This window comes from Octopus sinensis, linkage group LG9 (assembly GCF_006345805.1).
Source record: "Octopus sinensis linkage group LG9, ASM634580v1, whole genome shotgun sequence".
NCBI lineage: Eukaryota > Metazoa > Mollusca > Cephalopoda > Octopoda > Octopodidae > Octopus > Octopus sinensis.
Window position 1 is genome coordinate 22,751,362 of NC_043005.1, and position 12,151 is coordinate 22,763,512.

General features: G+C 33.3%; 1 protein-coding gene across 1 annotated transcript in view; it reads right to left on the reverse strand.

Moving 5' to 3' along the window:
- LOC115215875 (MFS-type transporter SLC18B1-like) overlaps positions 1–3,573 on the reverse strand; it is a 190,282-nt gene extending 186,709 nt beyond the window's left edge. The window contains exon 1 of the mRNA XM_036505822.1: positions 3,250–3,573. The gene's annotated coding sequence lies outside the window, so the exon portion shown is untranslated. The remainder of the gene's footprint in view (positions 1–3,249) is intronic.
- Positions 3,574–12,151: the final 8,578 nt, after the last annotated feature.

Genomic DNA, 12,151 nt, shown 5'->3' on the forward strand with positions numbered 1-12,151 from the left:
ATTGAATCTTATAATATTTTTATAACACAGGCACAGGAGTGGCTGTGTGGTAAGTAGCTTGCTTACCAACCACATGGTTCCGGGTTCAGTCCCACTGTGTAGCACCTTGGGCAAGTGTCTTCTAATATAGCCTCGGGCCGACCAAATCCTTGTGAGTGGATTTGGTAGACGGAAACTGAAAGAAGCCCATCGTATATATGTATGTGTGTGTATATGTTTGTGTGCCTGTGTTTGTACTGCAAGATTGCTTGACAGCCGATGCTGGTGTGTTTACGTCCCCACAACTTAGCAGTTTGGCAAAAGAGCCCGATATTATAAGTACTAGGCTTACAAAGAATAAGTCCTGGAGTCGATTTCCTTGATTAAAGGTGGTGCTCCAGCATGGTCGCAGTCAAATGACTGAAACAAGTAAAAGAATAACAAATCATATGAAGAAAAAGATTAAATATTTTGTTGAATGCCTATTAAGGATGCCAAAAGTTAACAACGTGTTGAAGTAGTGAATCAAAAGGATCTAACTCTTCTAATCCGATCTTTTGTGCCACATAAACTCGCACATATATGAGTCCAGTAGACCTCTGTGAATGCAATTTTGTCTTTTATTTTTTTCTTTAGCACTCTTCCAAAGTCTTTCAATATTTTAGGTGTGAGCCCCATTATTTGGATTGACAAAGTGTAGAGAATGATTCACATTGAGATGTTGAAAATGACCAATATTAATTATATTTTTATATGCTGAACATTCATCACTGATCTTGGTAGTACCTGGTCTTATATTATCTTCTGTTATTGGAAGAAGTGTTATATTATCTTCTATCATTGGAAGACCTGCCGGGGTCAATAAACATGAAACACTCTTTTGTTTCTCTACAAATACCTCCAAATACCCATTGTTCAGGTAGTTGGCGTCCAACGCAATTTTTTGTTGGGTCCTCCTATCACTCTTGGGTTTGCCAAAATGTGTGCAGCACAAACTTCTCTCAAATAGTTATTCCAGTCAACAATGCAATTGGCTTTCATTTCAAGCTCACGTTCACAAAATTTGATACTTGTCATGTCTTACAAATGGACTCTTCCCAAATGAACTATCTTCGAAAAAGCTTTCTCAAAAAGAGAATATTTATTAAGATCTAATTCTACAACACATTTCAAAACTTGCGATGTTTGTTTTATATTATGAAGATAGTATTTATATTAGTTCTTAAAATGTCCTAAGTGTAAATTAATCTCAAGAAAAACTAATAAGACATATATAAAGCACACTTGAAAAAAGTGATGGTTTTATATATGGGAGATAACCCTAGTTTTTAGTGGGGATATAACCTCATTTTTAATGGCAATTTTTTGAAGGGGGTCAGATAACCAAAAAGTATACTGGTTCTTTCTCTATTGGCAAGAAATCTTGAAATAACCTGGATAATGACATACATACATACTGTATGCAAAGAATATGCACAAGATGAAAAAGAGCCTTGACCTAATTGCAACATTCTCAAAGGATATAGGGTTAGAATTTGGACAAGAGAAATGTTGTTATATGGTTGTGAAAAGTGGGGAAAAACTGTAAACCAAATTAGCAACATTCCCATCAATGACTATATAGAGGAGGAATTTTACAGGTATCTAGGAGTAGATGAAAACATATCTTTAGTGTATCACTAAAGAATATTACAGCCAAATAAAGAAAAGTTGAACCTCATAAGACTCTACAGCCAATAAAGCAGTGGCCCACAATTTATACGCAGTGCAAGTACTCATAGCAACATTTGGTCTGCTTGATTAGGTGCTTGATGAGATAGGAGCTATTGATGTGAAAACGCGAAAAATCTTAACAAACACATAATTTTTACATAAACAGTGACATAGACTGCCTCTACCTAAAATGAAAACAAGGCTGCAGAGGCTTAACATCGATCCAAAATATCGTATCATATTCCTTCAGCAATATCTTTTAACCACCAAGTCTCGAAGTGCATCCTTTGACCAAGTCTGCCTACGTGAGGCTGATAATATCATAAGACTGGGAAGGAATTTTTTTATACGTCATTCTATCTTATAAATATTTCCCATAGCAGAATAGCATATCTAGACTGAAAATGAAAAGCTAAAATTTACAAGTCCTTATTGAACAAATGTTCAAAGTAACATTAATATTGTTGCAGAGCCTACAACAATAATTTTTTCATTATTATTGTAACTATTATTTTCTAATAATTTGTTATATATATATATATATATATATATATATATATATATATATAGTCTTTTACTTGTTTCAGTCATTTGATTGTGGCCATGCTGAAGCACCACCTTGAAAGATTTTAACCAAACAAATGGACCCGAGGACTTATTTCTTTTAAGTCTAGTACTTATTCTATCATTGTTGTTTGCTGAACTGCCAAGTTATTGGGACGTAAACATGCCAACACTGGTTGTCAAGCGGTGATGGGGAGACAAACTCAGACACACACAGACATCGTATATATATATATATATATATATATATATATATATATATATATATATATATACACACATACATATGATGTATATTCAGTTTCAGTCTACTGAATCCACTCACAAAGCAGCCCAAGGTAGTAGAAGATACTGGAACCATGTGAAATAAAAAACACCAGAAAGCTATTCAATAATACAGGGAAACAACAGACTCAGTTCACTGGACACCATATGAGAAAAAAAAGTTTTGAGCACTTGGTGATGATTTGGAAACTGAAAGAAATAAATCAGAGAAGCCAAAAGGACTTGAAAGCCTGGCCCAATAATGTGCTAGAAAGACTACCGCAATAATATACTGTGTGTTAGACATAGGTGGCAAAGAAGTCCAAGACTGTTAGAAGAAAGAGATTTAACCAAGTGTTTCTGGAAGGGACTTAAGGAATGAGTTTCAGCAATGCCTAATCAATTCTTAAAAGCATGGTTTCCACAAGTGTGAAAATATTTAATATAATGAAAAAATTATCATGAAGATATATAAGTATTTAAACTGAAATAGAAATAAAACATTTGTAAAATGTAGAATTTTCATAGCTGCTGCATCACATCATATATATGGATATAGTAATATAATAACATAACATTGTAATAATTTAACATATAGCATAATAACAACATAATAATCACATAATAATATAACAGCATAACGTATAGTAAAAACAGAGCAACTTATTAACAAAATTATAACAATATAAGATAATAATATAGTATAGTTGCTGTATAATTAGTACTTACAAATTAAACTCTACAGTTTATATTTAGCTCATTGGTTTCTGTGTACTTCTGATTGAATCTTGAAAGTTAGACAGGAGAGGAATAATCAACAGATAGTGCCTTACTATCTTTATTGTTAGCTCCAAGTTGTCCCTGATCTGGCAGACAGACCTACGATTCCATAAATGTCCTTAACAGTGGTAAATGATATATTGTTAAATACAGTGGGGGAGTTTGCAACAGGAATGAATGCTCTTCAAGTTCACAAATCTGAAGATATCAATGAGATAGTAATTGTTCTCTGCTTCTAGGTTTTTACTTATTAAAAACTGCTATCTCACAAATGTTCTCTTCCTAGGTATTCTAACACTACAATTCTTGATCACTTCTTTCTGAAAGATAAACCGTAAGTCATTAATTTATTGACAGAGATAAAATTCATTGAAAATGCTATGCATAGTTAATGTATTATGTATTAGCAGTAGATGTTGATTCAGAAAATTGTGGAAAGCAAGCAACCAGGTAGACTGATTAAAACAGAACCTGTTGCATTTATTGCTTACGTAATTTCAATGGTTTTCAATTTCCCCCAATTTTCTGAATGACACTATGCACTGAATAAAATATATCGCAGCTATGAAATAAATATGTATGTAAATGTATTTTACCTGACACAGCTGGCCATTTATTGTAGATGGCAACTTTTATTGTAATTACCAGTTAGTTTTGTTTAATCAACTGTAAATAATTTTTAGTAACTGATCATGCAAGGGGCAATATTCTCCAACCCACGTAATTTCTTCTACAAAATGTGAAATTATTCCTAAACATGCAAACACATTGTGATACCTATTTCAACAGCCCAGAATAATGCAATACACCTATGGCCAAACTACATAATCCTATAAATACTATCTCCCCTTACTCAGTCCAGGTTAAAAAAATATGCACAGACATCTCAGAAGTAATTAGGCACCACACATTATAAAATTTTAACAGTGTGGATGTTACTCATATGTACAATGCCCAAACTACTCATATAATATTAAAAAAACTGCACAAATCATGTCTACCAAATACTAGATTAAGTATTTAAACGCATCAAATGATACTAGTTTGCTTTGAAAAATAAATCTTTTAAACATGATAGTGTCTATTTACTTTAGAAATGTCTATGTATATACAAAACTATGAGAAAGTAACACATTAATAGATTTACAATCTACCAACTAAAAATATCGACCATCTCACATCAGAATTTAAACAACACTGTATACTATAAGTCTTGAAAACTTACAGTTTATTTTAACTTAAACTCTTTATAGCAAAAAGGATTTGAACCTTTTCTTTCAAGATCTGTGTATATACAGATGTTTGTGTACATACAGTGAGAAACAGCAACTATCATACTCTCACCAAGCCTGTAGTGCTCACCTCAACTGCAGGAATACTCAGAATCTTCCACCTTCATGTCACCTTTTGTATGGGTGGAATTTTGCCTTGTCTGTGGCTTGCAACAAGTTGTTCTATAAGAACTTCCAGTTTTCCTCTATGTCTCCATCTCATCCTCAATTTTTGCGAAATGTTCCAACTATTGTTTCTCTGAATTTTTGCCTATTCAACAGTTCTTCAGTTTTGTATATCTTTCTTCTCCAACCTGTCTTCTGTCTCTGAGTTGACACAGCTCTTACTCTGAAGTCACTAGTTACTAAGCCATCTCCAGAGAAAGACTTAGCATTCACAACTATTAGACTCTTCCATTTCCCCATGAGTATGAAATCTTGTGTGTTCACCTGATTGTAGAAAATCAAATGATTTTGGTTGGTTTGTAAGTTGCAAATTATCAAATCATTAAAGATGGATTTATTATACACAAATGTGTAATGTCATCCTCCTCCAAGGTAAAAACGTCATGCTCAAATACACTATACCCAGCAATTTTCTCTTTTTATATTTTGTGCATGCGAGTGTGATAATGTTTACGTACAGCATTTTTCTTTCCACATTTAACTTTTAAATTTATGATATTAAAAAAATTTAATGTGAAAAAGCTTCCAATTAAGCCAGTGTAACATGTTTTAAATTGAATGAATGAATTAAACAAAGTGATTATAATAATGATTTTCACTATTGATACAAGTGAAACAATAACAGATCTCCATTACCAGGCATGACTATATGGTAAAAAAGATTGCTTCATTCTCAAGTAGTTTCAGGTTCAATTCCACTGCACAGAACTTTTGGTAAATTTTAGCCTCAATGCTTTGTGAGTGTAATTTGGTCAATTAGACATCTCATCAAGCTCACCATGCGTGTATACATGTATCTTTGTGTATTTGTGTTTGTGTGAGTGTTTGTCACAGCACCAGTTATCAGAACCAGAGTTGTATAAAAAAGAGTGTAACTTAGTGAATGATTCAACAAATCTATATCAGTGTCATACCTCAGACTAAAATAAGTACCTATGTCCATGATATCCACTAAAATCCTTCCAATTGGTACCTCAGCCTGGTCACAATCTAATTACTGAAGCCAGTAAAAGAATAAAATAATATCCTGTAACTATACCAACTTAAGAGAATGATTTAAAGAGTATACACCGATATTAACTTTACTAACTCAGAAGGAATACTTTCTCCTTAGCCAATATTTCTTCCAACAAAATAGTAGGGAAATATCTGAAAAGAATCCAATCAAAACACAAAAGCAACATTTGGAAAACCAACATGTGGGAAATTGTATTTCACATAATGACAAAACACAAAACCATTCAAGTTCAATGATAAGATTGTACAAACATGTTTGGGATGACAAACACTGATCCTAGACAGAATAACCATACTAAAAACCTAGTATGATGTATCAATTCAGCTTTATAACATCTTATTTAGAGGTTTACTCCTATGCAAACCAGAAGCAAGAAATTTCTACCACATGTCTGCTCAAAAGGTAGAAAGCAGCATCTGACAACAAAACTAAGCCATACAAAAACAAAACTGAAGATATTAGTGACAATATTGCTGACTGCAGAGAATTTCTTTGAGATATCATTTCATAAGATATGATGTGGTAGACAGCAACTTTTAGTATATCAAAAAAAAAAAACAGCCAAACATATTGAAACAGATGACTCAAAAGAACATTGGTGGAACAGAAAAATAATATTTACATTAGTTACACCGTTTTCATTATTTATATTTGACGAATATTTGTCCTCACTTTGTTTGTTAACACAATGTTTTGGCTAATATACACCCTCCAGCCTTCACCAGGTGTCCTGATGAAGGCCTGAGGGTATATCAGCTGAAATGTTGTGTTAACCACAAACAAGATGAGAACAAAAATCTGTCACATGTAAATAATGTACATAACTGCTCATCTCTTAAATATAGAACTGTATTAGAAAAATAATATAAACAACTAAATTAAAACACAACTTACCTGGTGTTGTATATGATAATAAAATAGAAACATGCTATTGTGGAAATCATTTCCCGACATGTGTTAATGTGCTAAAAATAAAAGACCTGCACACCAAATACACTTTCAAGTAATAGCAAAGTTGGACATTTTACTGTAGGTTTTAATCATGAATAGCAATGACGTATTCCAGGGAAAGAGACCAAATATTCAGAATTAGAATTCCATTAAGAGTCTAGGGTAATATTTGTGATTTTGAAAGATTTTACAAGATTCATGTATTCTCAAAGTGTTGACATTCGGATATGGGCTGTACCCATCATCATTATCATTTTTTAACATCCATTTCCCATTCTGCCTTGGGGGCAATTTTTTGTAGTTCTGACACTTTGCAATTTCCTGGTATTTAACCATATTATTTGAGAATACTATCTGGTAACATACCTAAAGCTCCATTTATCACAGATACACTTGTCATTCTTAGATGCCACATTTTTGAAATCTCTATTTCAAGGTTCTTGTATTTAGCTAACTTTTCAAATTATTTTCACACAGGTGTTGTAGTCTGCTGAGTTTGATGTATCTCTGAGCATAAATTCTGTCAATGTGATTTTTCACCACAATATCTGTTCTTCTCATATGGGAGTCCAAATTGGTGATAAATAGTCCAGTGCAAATACTAACCAAGTCTATTATGGTGATTAGTATACTCAGTTGTGGCTAACATAAGACAACCAGAGATTAGATGATCAGTTATTTGTCTGTTCATACCCCAGAGGTGGTAGGAAGGATCAGCACTCTTTTCACAAATCTTGGTTTGGTAATTTCTAGTTGACAGATCTTGAGTTGCTATGATGAAGCCCTCTTTTTCTGATTTACATTCAGATGCAGACAGACACTAATGGGTAATATTTATATCAATATCAGAATCACTGACCCTTGTAGAGTATTTACCATGTAGTACCTTCATTTTCCATCTATTATGCAACTCCAAAATATCATTTGATTTATATATTTCTTTGTGTCTTCTGATATTGTGTGTATTTTCTTCGTACTTTCATGCTTGCAGATTAGTTAAAGCATTCACTCACTAGTGTCTTTTAGATAAATGTCTAACTCATGGTTGCTGTCTTTGACACAATTGCAGTCCACATCCTCTATCTTTTCAAGGGATATATACTTTGTCTTCATCTACCTTTGGGTGATGTGTGTAAAGCATTGCAAGAAAATTGCATATATTTGTGATAATCTTCATCATCATTGTTATCATCGTTATCATTGCTGTACTCTAGAAGACCCACCCACCACAACAGAATTGAGATTCTAAAACCAAAGTGCCACATAAAAGCACTAGTGTGAGTGCTAGTGCCACATAGATAGCACTGGTGTTGGTGCCACATAAAAAGCGTGGGTGATGGTATCACATACAAAGCACCCAGTACACTCTGTAAAGTGGTTGGCATTAGGAAGGGTATCCAACCATAGAAATCAAACTAAAACAGACTATGGAACCTGGTGTGACCTCTAGCCTTGCCAGTTCCTGTCAAGCAGTCCAACCCATGCCTGTGTGAAAAACAGATATTAAATATTGACGATGATGATATACACACACATGAAGATGATACATGCATGCATGCATGGACACACACACGCACATACCTACATACATACAACAAAAATACGAATGGATAAAATTATATCTTTAATTTGTGGCTCCACCATACGATGCCAACAATCATTTCTGGTGTAACATCATATTTAGATACAGAAAATATCAGTCAAATTAATATATCCAAAATACATGTTAATACATTATCAAGGCAATCCAAAATTGGTTAAATTGAAAGCAAACTAAAAAAATATCTTTAGTAGACAAAGGCATACAAAAAGAACATTTTCCACAATTGTATCACTTTGTACTCTTTTAACACTGAGTGCTTTACTGATATCTGCCTTGATGTTTTTTAATCTCTTTTTCTTCTTACACACACACACACACACACACACACATGCATTCATACACAAGCAATATCCATTTTATGCACAACACATTAGAACTGAAATGATTTTGATTATTAGAAAGCCTTACAATGGGCAGTAATAAGAGTATAAATACATTCTTTGTATTAATCTGATGAATAGAAATGTTTATTGGCTGCTCTCAGAAAAAAATATATCTGACTTCCTTAGGCACAGAAAATTATATCAGTCAAATACCAAAATATTAGCCACTTTCTGAATCTTAATTCAAAATTCATACATTAAATTCACATGTATAATAAATTGGAAATTATTTTACTTTTTGTATTTAATAATTTATTATCTGTAGTTTTAGTCCGGGTGTGTAGTTTTTACGTTGCCCATCTGAATTGATATAATGTGAATGATTATGACTTTATGACCTAATTTCAAATTTAGATTGTTCATTCTTGATTTCTTTCATCAATTAAGGATTAGTTAATGTTTGTTCTTAAGTTGCACTATCTTTGAAAATTCATTTCATCATTGTCATCATCATCATCATCATCATCATTTAATATCTGTCGGCATGGTTGGATGATTCAACAGGCTCCAAGAAGCCAGAGGACAACATGTATTTTGGTTTCTTATATAGTTTCAGTAATCAGTTTTCTAGTTTTATCTGGAACGGGGGTGGATTGATTCTATATGAAACGGTTGTATTTGCCAATTAACATATTTTTATTTAGTTTTTGTTTCTTTGAAGCACAATATGTTACAGATGCACATTTAAAAGATCAATATAAAATATGTCATGAAATTTAAAGCTATTGTTTGTATACATATTTGAAGTTTATTCTTCAGCTGATAGAATAATTCAGTTGTTAAGGAGTTTTTTTTCAATAAATGTTTTAATGTGATATATTATTAGTGTTAGTTATGAATAGATTTAATGTATGATATGTTCAAATTTATGATGAAACTAAGCATCAGTTGAATCAAATTTATTTGTTTGGAAAGGCTTACAAAAGTGATAGATCTCTCTCATTCTCAAATTAATTATAAACTAGTTAACTTGTCTATAGATCCTTAACCAAATTTCCAAGAAATTATGTCATCTTTAAAAAAAATGAAGAACACATTGTATAATGCTAGATATATTATATCTGGGATAAAGACAAGAGGATGTGCTTCGAGGTCTTTTAACCAGAGGTCTACTGGTCAGAGAAGATCTAAAAAGATATAATAACAATAAAAAGTGAAGAGCTATGATGAAATGAAGTGGGAAATACACAGGTCATGGGCAATAAAGAAAGTGAACATGCTACCAATAGTAATTGGTACACTTGGAAGTATCAGTACCCAACCACCAACATGACTCAAAAAGATTGGAAGACTTCTAAAGATAGAAGACTTACAAAAATCATCATTACTTGGAACCACAAGATGTACTCTATAGGCTTCTTGGAGCATGATCAGTAAATAGGTGTCACTTTAGTCTGCTGGCTGTGGACAGCTGACACTTTCCATCTGTTGTGACATGGATTTGTATGTATGTCACTTTAGTGTCATGCACTAATAACAGTGTGGTATATAATACCATAAGAACAGGATAGACACCAGCTGTTTCCACTTGATGTATTCCCAAATATTCTGCCAACAAATGTAACCAGTCTAAAACAACTCTCCCAAACTATAATAACTTCTCAACAATTTCCTGTGATTCCATGAACTCATGAACAACACCTTTCAACTTCCAGCCATATTTTATCTCTCTCTCAGTCAAACACACTGCTACTTATACGAGTTCAGCTAGTCCATTCTAACAGGGAGTGTCATGATTCTCATTAAAACATCTCCCCTTTTGAGATTTGACTTCTGTTGGAAGTGCAATTTGTTTATTTAATTTTATTCTATTTTTTTTTCATCATCACCTCTCCCTTTTTTGAGATTTTATTTCCCTCAGAAGTTTTAATATGTCTTTCACTTAGGGACTATATCTAGTTGTTCTGTTTGTTTACGTTTTCTATTACTGATCCACCTAGGTTCAACCTCTTTCAGCATTGGAACATTGAACAAATCATAAAAAACTTCCATTGATATTTCTTCTTTCTTCAACTGGTTCAAATGTCATTTGTGCTCTCCTTTTTGACCTTTTATTATGTACATTATACAGCTTTTTTTTTTCATCACTGTACTATCCTCCCAACCTTGTGTTCATGTTAGGTGTTAACCTGTAAACCTTAAGAATTGGGTTAATGCTGCATCATTGCCTAATTCATTTCCTGATATTTATAGTGCTCACTTAAAAGTGTCTATAGACCTTTCTGCTTGTCTATTTGATCTCAGTGGTTACAGTGGAGTAGAGATATGATTTATTGCATGCATCTCATAGAAAATTTTTAATTCATGTCCCCAAAACTGCATTCCGTTATCTGATACTATGGTGTCTAGGACACTGTATTGCACAAAAAGCTCATGAAGGAACCTTATTGTTACCATCGAAGTTGACTGCCTGCATTTACAAATCTTCAGCCAATTGGTATAGCTGTCTACTATGATCAGATAATATGTGCCATTTACCAGTCCAGCAAAATCTATACATAGCCTAGACCATGGACTGTCTGTCAGAGGCCACAATTGGAATTTCACCAGTGGTGACTTTGCTGTGAGAGCACAACCTCTGCAGGATTTCACCTATTGTTCAATATGGTCCATAGTAGGCCAATACACATAACTCCTCATTGCTGATATCATTCTTGAAATCCCTGGATATCCCATATGAAATTCACTTAATATATGCTTTTGTAGTGTGGTTGGCACTGCAACTCTTTGTACGTACATCAATACATTATCACATAGAGAAAAATGGTTTGCATTTCTGTTATGTGTATTTATATTTTCTTTTACCTTCAATGTTTCTTTCATCTTTGCAATGAATTTGTCATTCTTTGATTTTAATTTTATATCTTGAACAGTTACTGGCATCTCAAATGATGTTACACAAAATGTTTTTTATTTTTATTTTTCTGCTTGTAATGGGGCTATCACCGTACCTTTTAATAATACCTTCCAATTTTGGAATTAGCCTTGATAAACAATCTGCATGGCCAAACCTCTTAGATGGTATATACTCCATCTTAGAGTCATTGTTCAACAATATTGTACTCCAGTAAGTATTTGCTGTATGAGTAGGAATTCAGGTTACAAGTAGAGGTCCATCAAGGATCAGTCCTCAGACCCCTCTTGTTTGTCATAGTCCTCCAAGCAATAACAGACGTATTTAAGACAGACTGCTCCTAGGAGCTCCTCTATGCTGATGACCTTGTTCTTATAACCGAATCGCTATCAGAACTAAAGAAGAAGTTTCAGCTATGGAAGCAAGGTCTAGAATGGAATGACTTTAGAGTTAACCTAGCAAAAACCAAAGTTGCGGTAAGTAGGAAGGTAGATAAATCACAAATCCCTTCTGTAGAAAAGGTGTCAGTAGAAACTCTATAAGATGTACCCAGTGTAAGCTATGGACACATAAGAGATACAGGAA